Raw genomic sequence first — 15,498 nt, 5'->3', positions numbered from 1 at the left:
TTCCCAAGTTCTCTCACGTCACCCCGCTCCTCCGTTCTCTCCACTGGCTTCCAGTTGAAGCTCGCATCCGCTACAAGACCATGGTGCTTGCCTACGGAGCTGTGAGGGGAACGGCACCTCAGTACCTCCAGGCTCTGATCAGGCCCTACACCCAAACAAGGACACTGCGTTCATCCACCTCTGGCCTGCTCGCCTCCCTACCACTGAGGAAGTACAGCTCCCGCTCAGCCCAGTCAAAACTGTTCGCTGCTCTGGCCCCCCCAATGGTGGAACAAACTCCCTCACGACGCCAGGACAGCGGAGTCAATCACCACCTTCCGGAGACACCTGAAACCCCACCTCTTTAAGGAATACCTAGGATAGGATAAGTAATCCCTCTCACCCCCCCCCCTTTAAGATTTAGATGCACTATTGTAAAGTGACTGTTCCACTGGATGTCATAAGGTGAATGCACCAATTTGTAAGTCGCTCTGGATAAGAGCGTCTGCTAAATGACTTAAATGTAAATGTAAATGTTGACCCCATATTAGCTAAAGTAACGCCATAGCCAACATGGCTAATAGATGTACTGTGTTAGTAAACCAGCTACAATCATGCAGTAACATTAGTGTTCAGCCAGTAAGCAGATTAGCACTTACACCGGGCGGGCCCTGGTGGCTGGTGGCAATAAATTAGTAAAACCAAAAGCTTACCTTGACTTGGAATAGTTCCAGTGTTGTGTTGGATTGTCATAGCCAGCTAGCTGACATAGCATCCCTCTGTTTGAGCAGGCTAAACTAGCTAGCTGCATTTGCTAGCTAAGTAAGTAAAACTAAAAGTGAAAAAATGTATGAAATATCTCTATCTTGCTTCTCCTTCATTTTGGAAGAATTTTGTTTTTGAAGAATTTTGTTTTTAACTATTGTCTCGCTCTCTCTTTGAGTCAGGTACTCACAATATGTTATGCACTGCAGTGCAAGCTAGCTGTAGTTTACACTTTCAGTACTATCTTAAATTCTCTGATCCTTTGATTGGGTGGACAACATGTCAGTTCATGCTGCAAGAGCTCTGATAGGTTGAAGGACGTCCTCCGGAAGTTGTCATAATTACTGTGTAAGTCTATGGAAGGGAGAACCATGTATTGAAGTCTATGTACCCAGAGGAGGACGGAAGCTTGCTGTCCTCCGTCTACACCATGTTGCTACCCTACAGAGTACTGTTGAGGCTACTCTACACCTTCATTGCAAAACCGTGTGTTTTATTCAATTATTTGGTGACATGAGATTAAATTTAGTATAGTTTTATCTAAAAAGGATCACTTTTAAAATGTTTTGCAATTTTTATTTTTATGAAATTCACTGAGGAGGATGGTCCTCCCCTTCCTCCTCTGACGAGCCTCCACTGGTTGTAACGCCACTTAATAAAGATTTGTGTAACACCTTGCCAGAGACTGGGAGCACTAACCCTGAAAATAGTCTTTATATTCAGAAGAGGGTACATGGCATGGAAGTTTGTTCTGATGGATTGAATCCCAGTACAGTTTAGTTCGATTATATGATTGACAGTTGATAGTTCAGTTGACATTCCGATTCTTGTCTTGATTGCTTTTGGTTAGAATTGGCCAGCCCGTGTGTTATATAGTTTGTATGTATGTTTTTCTACAGGGAGACAGAGAAATAGCAAATAATAACAAGCAATAATTACAGTTTATCAATGCATAATTAGGTTAACTTAACTTCTATAATATTAATACATTGCAAGACCATTGGTACACTAAATTGGTAGTGGCTATTTAGTGTACCATATAGCATGTGTTGCATGCATCATCAAACACTAGGTGAAGCTTATACAGTTAGTAGGCAAGCAAGCCAGCACTATTAACTAAATAGCAACATTTGCATGAAAAACAAGTGCACGAAAGGTGCAAACAATGACGATTAACAACTACACGTAGCATCAATAAAACTGATCAATGAATCAAAATGTTTGTTTGTCTTTGACTATTAGCGCACGTTTTAATTTACGCATCATCTCTTGGATTGTTTCGGAGAGTTTCGTCTGAGCATTTGGTTCTCTCACCTGTATGACTTCAGGAAGAACCCAAACACAGGGGAGGTGCCTGCAAATGTGTTTGATACTTTACCACCTCCATGCCTCAGACTGGGGTAATGCTGAACAGTACCGCAGCACAATATTTGAAGTACACATTTTTCCGATAATCTAAACATTTGTCTTCCGATATGGGGGCCCACATTCTTCATACGGCATGTGGCTGTGGTTGAGAGGGTTAAAATTCAGAAGAAATGTGCCATCTTACTTCCTTCACCCAGCAGTCTGGGGCTCAATTCCCACGTCCAACTTTCATTCCTGTTTCTTATCTGTCTAAACAAAGCACTGAAAAAATAAAGGTGGGATTTTACAGAAAAATATTCTCCTTAGGCCCTATTCAGACTTGCGATAAGTTTATTTAACATAGACTTTAAAAATGTTTTTACTTAAGTCTATGCTTCATTGAGTTCCTGTTAAAGTCTACTTATCTCAAGTCTGAATCGGGCTCCATTTGCTCAGTGTTACAAGGGTGGTTCAGCACAACAGTTCAGGCTTGGACACTGGCTGAGTAGACTAAGGCATATTGTTCACAAGTGGGAGACCAGGGTTCCCATCCACCTCTCACATGAAAGCCCACTTTATACATGTTACCTCTGCTATAACTTACATAGCCCTAAACATTTTTATCTCACAATGGGCCTGCCTATAATTAGTGGCATTTTCTACCCTAGGAAAAGTATTACATTCCCCTGTGTCTTCTTTAAAATGTTAATCAAAATATTGACTGAAAATCATCGTCAATAAACAGTTATACCTTAAACCATTGGCAATTTAAAACCATTTCATTGTATGAGACAGTCTTCCAAACCAGTATTTTACATGCACAAAAAAAATCTTAAAAACACAATTTATCAGATTGAAGCACTAAGTTGGGTTTCTTTTTCAAACACTTTCTGCGTATCATAACACTTACATTCAAACACTCTCCAAACACCAGATCTCATTTTAGATTTAAAACACCCTTACATTCAAAACACCAGATCTCAGTTTAGGTGCACTACTTTTCATGGTTTTTCGACACAGTGATGGTGGTTTGAGTCTTTCTATTTTAACAGTGAACAATAGCCTAACCAATCCACTGATAGCTAGGTGCTCCCCAATGTAAAATGTAATAAGGTCCACCGTAAAAAAAATGTGTAATGCTCCGGGTGTCGTGGGTGTGAAGTCAAATGCAGGAGACAGAGTTCAATGCTGTGCGTCTTTTAATAGCACCAACGCACCACAGGGTGTTCACAAAAGTTACGTTCCCAAAAAACAGGGAATCAAAAAATACAATGGAAAAATACACGACCAGGCACTAACACGTACCTTTAAAACAGAGCCGAAGGTTACAATGAAATAATCCCGCACAACAACCAGGCGGGCTGGCTGACTAATAAAGACAAAACTAATTAACATAAACAGGTGCTACCACTAAACATACAAGGAGGGGGAGGAAAAACAATCAGTGGCAGCTAATAGGCCGGTGACGACGACCGCCGAGCTCCACCCGCCCCCGGGAAGGGGAAACACCCTCGGTCGAACTCGTGACAATATGAGCTCTGACTGTTGTATTTAGATGTCTCTAAATCTCTATCGAACAGGTGCATCCTACAAGAGAACCCTGACGTATCCCCCACCTTTGATATTTGTCTCAAGTGCATTCCATTAAGGGTAACTATGTAGCAGGTCCTTCATTCAACTCATACACTCAACTCTAATTGATTGCACTAGATCTGTCACCTCAACCTTTGGTGTGATAGAATCAACTATTTCAGGAAACCCTTGTTAGTCACGCACAATGATTACAATCATCATCGTTAAGGTCGCCCTTGTTAGTAGAGAATCTCACTTGCGTACGGCTCGTCATTAGTTATATGAGTTCACCTCAAATACTAAGATAGAGCTTTTCTTGTCCATGCGACCTGAGCAGGTAAAACTCTACATGAGTATTTGAGTTGTCATTGAACTCGCATGACTTCAAGTTAAACAATGTAAGGGAGATTCCCTCCTAAAATGATTATCCCCAAGGCCCGAGGCTTAACATTTGGCCAACATTCTTACAATTAAATGGCAATTGAATAATATGATTTGCCTTCACATACGCAGTTCAAGCAGACAAAACACAAGTGAACAATTAGAACAAGAATTCAGTGGCCATGCCACAACATTATTAAAGACTGGAACTTTAACACTTTAGAGTGAAGCAATCTGATAGTGTCTTGTTCTTTGGTGCAATATTAAGTGGTTATACAATCAATAGAGCCACACAACACATTTTGTGACATGGTAGAGTGAACCCAAGAGCAGAGGATGAACCAGACTAGCAATCAGCGACTTGGAAAAATCCTAAATACTTGAGAATGTAACAATACAGGAAAAAACTCAAAACACACTCGAAAACTAATGTGGGGGAAACATTCAGGGAACTGAATTCAAGAGCTAGCAAAGGCAAACAGAAAACAAATAATGAAATAATGAAATGATAAGACACACCTAAGTAAAAATGTATCTAGGGCAGTCTCTGGTGCCAGGAGGAACCATGACAGTGCCCCCCCCTCTTCTAGGAGCAGCTTCAGCAGCGGAGCCATGACGACCACCACGTAGTCGGTTGAGGTTTCTAACAAGACCACGCTTGCTCCTCGGGACCGTAGCCCTCCCAGTCCACCAGATACTTCATGGTCCCTCGGAACCGACGAGCCTCCAACAGACACCGGACAGTGTAGGCTGGGTGGCCATCCGCAAGTCGAGGGGGAGGAGGAGCAGGTATGGGAGGAGAGAAGGGATGGGTCCTTATCATCTTGAGACGGGAGACATGGAAGGACGGACAGACCCCCATGGATTTGGGAAGCTGGAGACGATAGGTGACCGGGCTGATGCGACTCAGGATCTTGAATGGTCCTACGTAGTAGAGCGAGCTTCTGCGAATCCATCTTTAAGGGAAGATCACGGGTGGACAGCTACACTCGTTTACAAGGTCTGAAGAGCCGAAGAGGTCTTCGGTGCCGGTTTGCCTGATGTTGATGTCGAGCATAGGAGCGGAGTAAGCAGGATAGCGCTCTGATCCAGGTGCGGCGACATCGTCGAATGAACGCCTCGGCTGATGTCACCCCTGCTTCAGCCTCTTGGGGGGGGGAGGGGGGGGCAGTGTGTTATGAGCATACTCCGCTCAGATGAGGTACTTGCTCCAGTTGCTGGTCTTAGTGGAGACGAAGCGACGGAGGAACTTCTCTAAGACATGGGTAATCATGAGATCAGCCGTCTCCACTGAAGGCAACTTGGGTAAGGCGATGAAATGGGCTACCTTGAAGAACCGATCGACGACCACCAGGATAGTGGTAAGTCCTTGAGATGGAGGTAACCCAATGATGAAGTCTACAGACAGATGAGCCCAGGGCCGGTTGGAAAGGCAGAGGATGGAGCAACCCAGCCGGTCGCTGACGTGAAGTTGGGTGAATTTTGACCCATTCCTCCTGACAGAGCTGGGGTAACTGAGTCAGGTTTGTAGGCCTGTTGCTTGCACATGCTTTTTCAGTTCTGCCCACAAAATGTCTATAGGATTGACGTCAGGGCTTTGTGATGGCTACTCCAATACCTTGACGTTTTTGTTCTTAAGCCATTTTTCCACAACTTTGGAAGTATGCTTGGGGTCATTGTCCATTTGGAAGACACTTTTGTGACCAAACTTTAACTTCCTGACTGATGTCTTGAGATACTGCTTCTGTAACGGCGTTCTTCGTTTGTGGAAAGAGAGTCGGACCGAAATGCAGCGTAGTGGTTACTCATGACTTTAATAGAAAAAAGTGACACATGAAATAACGATACAAAAACAAAAACAACAAACGGAACGTGAAACCTAATTACAGCCTATCTGGTGAAACTACACAGAGACCGGAACAATCACCCACAAAATACAAAGTGAAACCAGGCTACCTAAATACGGTTCCCAATCAGAGACAACGAGAATCACCTGACTCTGATTGAGAACCGCCTCAGGCAGCAAAGCCCATACAACACCCCTACTCAGCCGCAATCCCAATAATACAAAAACCCCAATACGAAATACAACAACATAAACCCATGTCACACCCTGGCCTGACCAAATAATTCAAGAAAACACAAAATACTAAGACCAAGGCATGACAGAACTCCCCCCTAAGGTGCGGACTCCCGGACGCACCTCAAAACCACAGGGAGGGTCCGGGTGGGCCCCTGTCCATGGTGGCGGTTCCGGCTCGGGACGTGGACACCACTCCATTAATGTCCTAGTTCCTCCCCTTCGCGTCCTGGGATAATCCACCCTTGCCGCCGACCATGGCCTAATAGTCCTCACCCAGAACCCCACTGAACTGAGGAGCAGCTCGTGACTGAGGGGCATCTCGGGACTGAGGGACAACTCGGGACTGAGGGGCAGCTTAGGACTGAGGGGCAGCTCGGGACTGAGGGGCAGCTCGGGACTGAGGGGCAGCTCGGGACTGAGGAAGCAGCCCGGAACTGAGGGGCAGCCCGGAACTGAGGGGAAGCCCAGTACTGAGAGAAAGCCCAGTACTGAGAGGAAGCCCAGTACTGAGATGAAGCTCAGGCAGGTAGTAGGCTCCGGTAGATCCTGGCTGGCTGGTGGATCTGGAAGATTCTGGTTTACTGGCAGATCTGGAAGAGACTGGTTGACTGGCAAATCTGAAAGAGACTGGTTGACTGGCAGATCTGGAAGATTCTGGTTGACTGGCAGATCTGGAAGAGACTGGTTGACTGGCAGATCTGGAAGAGACTGGTTGACTGGCAGATCTGAAAGAGACTGGTTGACTGGCAGATCTGGAAGAGACTGGTTGACTGGCAGATCTGGAAGAATCTGGTTGACTGGCAGATCTAGAAGATCATGGCTGACTGGCGGATTGTAGCTGCTCTATGCAGACTGACAGCTCCTGGCCGACTGGCAGATCCTGGCCAACTGGCAGATCCTGGCCGACTGGCAGATCCTGGCCGACTGGCAGATCCTGGCCGACTGGCAGATCCTGGCGGATCCTGGCTGACTGGCACTTCTGGCGGATCCTGGCTGACTGGCACTTCTGGCGGATCCTGGCAGACTGGTGGATCCAGGCTGACTGGTGGATCTAACTGATCCTGACAGACTGGCGACGCTGGGCAGACTGGCGGCGCTGGGCAGACTGGCGGCGCTGGGCAGACCGGCTACGCTGGGCAGACTGGCGGCGCTGGGCAGACTGGCGGCGCTGGGCAGACTGGCGGCGCTGGGCAGACTGGGAGCACTGGCGGCGCTGGGCAGACTGGCGGCACTGGCGGCGCTGGGCAGGCGGGAGACTCCGGCAGCGCAGTAGAGGAGAAAGGCTCTGGCTGCGCTAAACAGGTGGGAGACTCCAGCAGCGCAGGAGAGGAGAAAAGCGCTGGCTGCGCTGAACAGGCGAGGCGCACTGAAGGCCTGGTGCGTGGTGCTGGAACTGGTGGTACTGGATCGCGGACACGCACAGGAAGCCTGGTGCGTGGAGCTGCTACCGGAGGACTGGAGTGTGGAGGTGGCACAGGATGGGCTAGACCGTGAAGGCGTACTGGAGATCTTGAGAGCAGTGTTGGCACAGGACGTGCAAGGCTAGGGATGTGCACAGGAGGCTTAGTGCGTGAGGCTGGCACATTTTTCACCAGCCGACTAACACGCACCTCAGGACGAGTATGGAGCGCTGACCCAGGTGCCATCAAATCCCCGAAACGCTCCGTCGGACGAATCTTGTACCTAAAGCACCAAGCTAGCAACTCCCTCATTACTCTCTCCTCCACTTTCCCATTAACTCCTTCACAGTCTCTGCTTCGCTCACCTCTAACACCGGCTCTGGTTCTGGTCTCCTCCTTGGCTCCTCACGATTAACAAGGAGAGTTGGCTCAGGTCTATCTCCTGACTCAGCCATACTCTCCCTGAGCCCCCCCCCAATACATTTTTGGGGCTGGTTCTCAGGCTTCCATCCACTATGCCGTGCTTCCTCCTCATTTCTGCGCCTCTCAGCTTTCTGCGCCTCTCAGCTTTCACCGCCTCCAGTTCTTCCTTGGGGCGGCGATATTCTCCAGGCTGAGCCCAGGGTCCTTTACCGTCCAGTTCTTCCTCCCATGTCCATCTCTCCAGGTGGTGCAGCCTCTCCCACTGCAGCTGCTCTTCACGATTAACAGGGAGAGTAGGCTCAGGTCTGATTCCTGACTCTGCTACTCTCTCCCTGAGCCCCCCCCCCAATAAATATTTGGGGGTTACTTTCGGTTTTCGCTCTGCGCCGACGTGTCTTTCTTTTTGACTCCATTCGCCTATAGCCCTCATTGCATTGCTCCAGCGAATCCCAGGCGGGCTCCTGCACTCTCTCTGGGTCGACCACCCACCTGTCGATTTCTTCCCACGTCGTATACTCCATGCCTCTGCTGTCCGTAACGTGCTCCCTTCTCTGTTCAAGCTGTCGCTGCCTGTTAACACGCTGCTCGGTCCGTGTGTGGTGGGTGATTCTGTAACGGTGTTCTTCGTTTGTGTAAAGAGAGTCGGACCGAAATGCAGTGTAGTGGTTACTCATGACTTTAATAGATAAAAGTGACACATGAAATAACGATACAAAAACAACAAACGGAACGTGAAACCTAATTACAGCCTATCTGGTGAAACTACACAGAGACAGGAACAATCACCCACAAAATACAAAGCGAAACCAGGCTACCTAAATACGGTTCCCAATCAGAGACAATGAGAATCACCTGACTCTGATTGAGAACCGCCTCAGGTAGCCAAGCCCATACAACATCCCTACTCAGCCGCAATCCCAATAATACAAAAACCCCAATACGAAATACAACAACATAAACCCATGTCACACCCTGGCCTGACCAAATAATTAAAGAAAACACAAAATACTAAGACCAAGGCGTGACAGATTCAATATATCCACATACTTTTCCAGACTCATGATGCCATCTATTTTGTGAAGTGCACCAGTCCCTCCTGCAGCAAAGCACCCCCACAACATGATGTTGCCACCCCTGTGCTTCACGGGTGGGAAATACTTATTTTCCACCATAATTTGCAAATAAATTCATAAAAAATGATACAATGTGATTTTCTCAATTTTTTTTCTCTTCTCATTTTGTCTGTCATAGTTGAAGTGTACCTATGATGAAAATTTACAGGCCTCTCTCGTCTTTTTAAGTGGGAGAACTTGCACAATTGGTGGCTGACAAAATTATTTTTAGCCCCACTGTATGTATATTTACCCCCAGAATATATGGGGGATTAGAAAAGATGCAGACAATTACATTGACGGACAATTACATTGATTCAATATTAAAGCTGATCCACCCCTTTAAAAAAAAAGAGTCTCACAGTGGTTCACCCCGAACCTGCAGTAGAATGAGCTTGATCTGACCCCTGACCCCTGACCGGAGCTAATGGGGCGTCCATCGAGGGCTTGAATCTGCAGAGGGATGGGACATTTCACACAAGGGGATTTGTAAATCTCTGGTGAAGTCTTGATTCATGAAATTATCTGCGGTCCCGGATTCCACAAAGGCTTGAATCTGGTGCTGACGGTTGTCCCAGTGGAGGATTGCAGGTAGTGACAGACGGTGTCTGGGTTGCCGGGAGGTAACTGCATAGCTCGCCAGGGTCTCTCCCGGTCCTGGCATGCTCTAGTGTTTCCCGTCAGCTCTGGGCATGTAGCACGGAGATGGCTGAGACCTCCGCAGTAGACACAGCAGCCTTCGCGCATGTGCCTGTCACGCTCCTGTGGACTCAGACGTGTGCGACCCAGCTGCATGGGATCATCCATGCTGGACTCGGTGGGCTTGGGGTACTCAGGAAACCGGAATGCTGGAGTGTTGTCAAAAGGGCGCTCTCTCACCCGTTCTCGGATGCGGTTGCCAATCCTGATTAACAGCATTATCATGGACTCGAGATCCTTTCCCAGTTCCCGAGCGGGATGGAGTTAGACAGTCCCTGGTGGAAAGCGGTAACCAGTGCCTCCGTATTCCACCCACTCTCGGCATCACCCACTGGTCTGGCCCCTTGGCGGCCCCTTGGCCCCTTGGCGGAGGTTCAAATTGAGAACATAACAACACAGGGAAACAAAAAACTCTAAACAACAAACACCAACACTCGGAAACTCACGTGGGGGAAACATACAGGGAGCCAAATTCAAGAGCAAACAAAGAGAAACAGAAAACACACTTCTCTTAAAGGGGAAACAATAATGAAATGATAAGACTCACCTGAGTACCATAAAAAGTCTCTAGGGCGGTCTCTGCTGCCCTCTCGTGCCAGGAGGAACCAGAAAACATTTAGAGCGTTCAATCCCCACATTTGGTTATTTCAGTTGGTTTATCTAAATCAAATCCAAATCAAATCATAATCTAACCATCTAGCTTCTTCTGAGTTGAGTTCCACAGGTTTCCTTTTTTGAACCAGAATGTTTCCTGACTAGAAGCTGTTTCTGTCTTTGATTGACATAAATACAGATATTGTAGTCTATGTGGCTGCCCTGCCACTCTCTGTCCACAATGCACCACTGTGCAAACAAATGTTGAGATTGACCCTGGTTCAAGAGACTGTTTGCTACCTTAACCCCTTGTAAAAATGATGACCTGCACATCCACTGAAGCCAACCAACGTCAGTCTAACAGTCTTTCATGGTCCATGGCATGGCATTGATATAACTGAACTGAAGAAATCCACTGGGGTTGTCTGGCTGCCAGCAAAAAAACACCATAAGATGCAATTACATCTCTGGAGCATCCCTGGGTTGAATGCTATTTTTAATCTTTCAAATACTTTTAGCATTTGCTTTAGCCTGCCAGGAGTGCCAGAGTGGGAGGGGTTACACTTTTTTGACTATCCAATTGGTTCTATTGTGCCAGGCATGCTCAATCAAGCACAGCTCAAGTATTTGAAATCATTTCAAATAGTATTTGAACCCTGGTCTGCTGTGGCGATAAACAGATAGCAGAGGCCTTAGGAAAGTTTAAATAGTTCATGTTTAATGGCACACATTCTACAGCCACGAAGGTCAACTGTGAGGTCAGATATCATCAGTAAAACAACGTAGAGGTAGAATGCATTGTTTATGTATGGTTGAGAAATGTTAAGATTTGAGATCCCACAAATCTCCCTGTTCGTAAATCTGATCTTTTTCCACAAATTGGTCTTTTGGCCAATCAAATCAAGGCCATGTTTCCCAGTTGCGATGTAATTTAAGCATTACGATGATCGTACCATATGCATCCTTATTTACGAAGCAACTTATTAAGAGTGTTTCCCAAACAAGCACGTAGAGAACATTCGCAAAGTGCGTCATTAGACATAGGTCGATAATGATATGATCGAAAGAAAAGCAGCTTTATCCATTCAGATCTTTCAGTGACATTAAAATGATTCCACAATACTGACGACAGAGAGATATTACCACCTATATCTTTTGGGGTGGTTTATTATGCTTACCCAATAATAATGCACTAAATCACATATTGGGCACATCATTGCGCACATGTTGTCACACATCATGAAACACATTTAGGCAAAACATTTAAGTAGCCTAGTCGCAAAATAGAACTCAACTGACTATGTAGGCCGAAATTTGATGTAATCACCTCTGTATTCATCTGAAGCATAATTTTGCCCTTCACTTGTTTGTAACAATTGCAAATACTTTGGCAACTTTGGATTTGTAGTCAACTTCGTTCTGAAGTTATCGGTGGTAACAGTCAGACAGACAGCATAAACACATCTTGATTATATCTTTAGTGGATAACTTCTATAAATAAAGTGTATCGTTATTTACGAGCCAACTTTTTCCCAAACAAGCAAGTGGAGAGAACGTTCACTAAGTGCGTCATTTGACCATGTGTTGATATTGATAGGGTAAAAATCACTTGCAGATGTGCAAAGGGTTTTTATTACGAGCTCTGGGAAACACCACCGCTACTAAAGATACATCGTAAGAAGGTTCTAACGATGATCTTAATGCTAGGAAGGCTCTCGGAAACGAGGGCAATAATTAGGAAAATAAATCTGAATTGGGCTGCCAGTGTAAACAAACCCAGCCTTTGAAAGTTAGATACATGGTTTATGGCTAAGACTATAGGTTTATTATAATTTGGGGCTAAGATTTTTAAAACCTAATTCATAATAGATATGCTGTGTCCGTGTTTAAAGAAAATGTGAAATTAGACACGTTGGGACCAGCAGGCAGTCAGTCACCTGTGTGTGAAGTTATTCCCTTTAATCATAATACTCTTTCATCTTTTAGTTGAGGAACAACAGTAGAATCACACGTGCCTCTTTTCACGCAGTATACTTTGGACTGATTTCAAAATAAAGTATACCACCTTACCACCCAACACATTATTCTCCTTAATATGTACAAATAACTCATCAATTCACCTCATAATGTTGAAATAGATGTTTCCTAAACCTCTATCCAGTCGGTTTATTTTCCACCAGTCTTTACTTCACTGCCTGGAAATAGAAGCATGGGATGCTATATATAAATGACTAATAACTCTTTCCCCCCCCCCCTTCCTTTTTTTCCAGATACTATAAAAACATCTGTTGTCTGAACTTGTGGCGTGGGACCATGTTAACCAGTAGAGTATGTTCGGTTATCAGCTGTTTTGTTTTCGAGATGAATGTGAATATGCTGACCCATATATTTCAACGTTTTCATTTTATTTCACTGAATAAACCAAAATCCATTTTTACCGACTGAATGTTGACTGTTCCATTGTCTCCAAGTCATATTTAAACATGTTATTGTTGGCGGTTGTGAATGTGTAAAGGGGTGAATGTGTCAGTGTGTGCTGATAACCATTGTACCCTTTTTGAGGGAAAATGTACTTGCTACGATTGACTTCTTACCTAGCCATCTTAAGAGAATTGCACAAAGGTAGGTCGCTCTGGATAAGAGCATCTGTTAAATTACAAAAATGTCAATGTAAAAATGGGTTGGGGTGGAGGAGTTTTAATGCTGATATGAGAAACACAGGAAGTGGAAACATTAGGGCAGGGATTGTCAACAAGATTCAGCCCCAGGCCGATTTTTTTTCTTGAGCTGGATCATAATGACAAATCATTTGTAGACAGCAAATTGATCGCCCCGGACATATATAACTTTTGACGAAAGCATAATCATTTCAAACATTGCTTACATTTGTATACGACCACATACAGTAGATCTCTCTATTATGTGAGGGAATACCTTGGAACCAATTTCCCAGAATGAAATCACTTGGAGCTGATTTGCTGGCATTTCTTACAGTGTTCTATGTCCAACAGTTGGGGAACCCTGCATTAGGATATTGCTTCAGTCACATTACTTTTACTGATGATATACATTTTTTTGACAAATGGAATTGTAAACTCCGTGTTTACAACCTACAGCCTTATAAAAACCAGCACTGCAGTGAGTGAGCTAACTCTGAGAGCCTTCTATGTTCCTGTCATTGTCCCAAAGGACTCTGAAGGAGGATGGGTTAGTGATGAAGTGAGTCCTTCGAAACAGCTGGATGTGGATGTAGGAACACACAGAGTGATCTGGCAGAGTTCAGCCAGCCTCCAGGGACTGCCGGGCCAGCCTCGGGTCAAAGGTCACTTAGAATGACCAATGCTAGCGTGATTCTGCGACCACCTCCTCACGCACATCATGGACTGTGTCCTAAATGGCACCCTATTCACTATATGGTGTAATACTTTTAACCAGCGCTGGTCAAGAGTAGTGTACTATGTAGGGAATAGAGTGCTATTTGGGACGATGCCCATAATAGACTACAGCTCTCTCACCAAAACAAACTGTAGGCGTTCTGCTATTTTTAAACAGTCTAGGGATCCTTAAGTAAAATAATTTTGAGGTTTCAACATACACAGTAAAAACCGGGTTAATCATATTAAAAGGCAGTGCTTTAATTTTGTTGAGAACATTGAGACCATGAATATACTATAGGTGAAAATCTAGATCTCTATGGTTGAGATTGGTTCAAGTGGCTCATTTGAATCACAAATTAGCCCTACAGCTGTTTAATGCAGTTTCAACCGGTATTATAATTTCTACATAAATGCACACTAATTGGTTTCCCCTCCTCTTGTGTACACACATTACAGATTAGTCTTGGTAATATGTTTCCTTTCCACTCCTCTGCAGGGTGTGTGTGTTCATGTGTGCATGTGTGCGTGTGTGTGTCTATCCGCTCATTCAAGAGTTTTTATTTATTTTTTACTATTTTCAACATTGTAGAATAATACTGAAGACATCAAAACTATGAGATAACACATATGGAGTCATGTAGTAACCAGAAAAGTGTTAAACAAATCTAAATATATTTGTAGTTCAGAATACAAATGTCACACTAAAATGTATATTACAGCAGAATAATATTAGATCACACACACCTGCTGCCAAATACTTGCTTAATATTGGACAAAAGTGTAATCCTGAAATCATTTAAAAGGCATCATTGGAGAGACACTACAATAGCAACAGCTCAGTATATCAGAAGGTATAACTTTGGCACAGGGTTAGGTTGGGTGAGTGGAGTACTGTATATCGTACCTTTGATCAAGCTGCAAGGGTAGTGGAGATGATGACGTATGTCCAAACCTCCTGTGGATTGCATCATCTAAATGGCTGTCTTGCCAACTCCGATAATAATTTTCAAGCCAAACATTAGCCCTGTTTATACCTGTTGCTAATATGGGTCCTTTGTCCTGATCTTGTCTACATTGTGATTGTGCCCACATTTCCATAAATGTGTCTACACATTGTATTAAAATGTGTCTGTTATCCGCCCACTGTGTCTGCATTGTGACCAGATATCCTGGTCCCTTCCTTTATGAAAATTATTTCACAGCTATTTCTTCAAAATAATATTTATTTATTGTTAGACAAATATTGATGTAATCAGTTAATGGTGCCACCTGTAAGTGATTTTAGAGGGCGGAATAATGATGATTTAAATTGTTTCTCTGTCTACACTCGTAAGATATGCAGACACAATGCGCATCTGACTACCTCCCGGAGGTGGGCAGGTTGATCAGATCACAATGTGTCTTCTGATAGTCTCCACCGGTCAAAAAATGTGGACAAAATCAGGACAAAGGAGACAAGTTAGAACCAGATATAAAACAGGACTATAGATATATATTTTTGATTCTTCAAAGTAGCCACCCTTTGCCTTGATGACAGCTTTGCACACTCTTGGCATCCCTCAACCAGCTCCACCTGGAATGCCTTTCTAACAGTCCTGAAGGAGTTCCCACATATGCTGTGCACTTGTTGGCTGCTTTTCCTTCACTTTGCGGTCCAACTCATCCCAAACCATCTCAATTGGGTTGAGGTCAGGTGATTGTGGAGGCCAGGTCATCTGATGCAGCACTCCATCACTCTCCTTCTTGGTCAAAAAGCCCTTACACAG

Source organism: Oncorhynchus gorbuscha, linkage group LG02, assembly GCF_021184085.1.
Source record: "Oncorhynchus gorbuscha isolate QuinsamMale2020 ecotype Even-year linkage group LG02, OgorEven_v1.0, whole genome shotgun sequence".
Lineage (NCBI taxonomy): Eukaryota > Metazoa > Chordata > Actinopteri > Salmoniformes > Salmonidae > Oncorhynchus > Oncorhynchus gorbuscha.
This window is presented reverse-complemented; position numbering follows the sequence as displayed.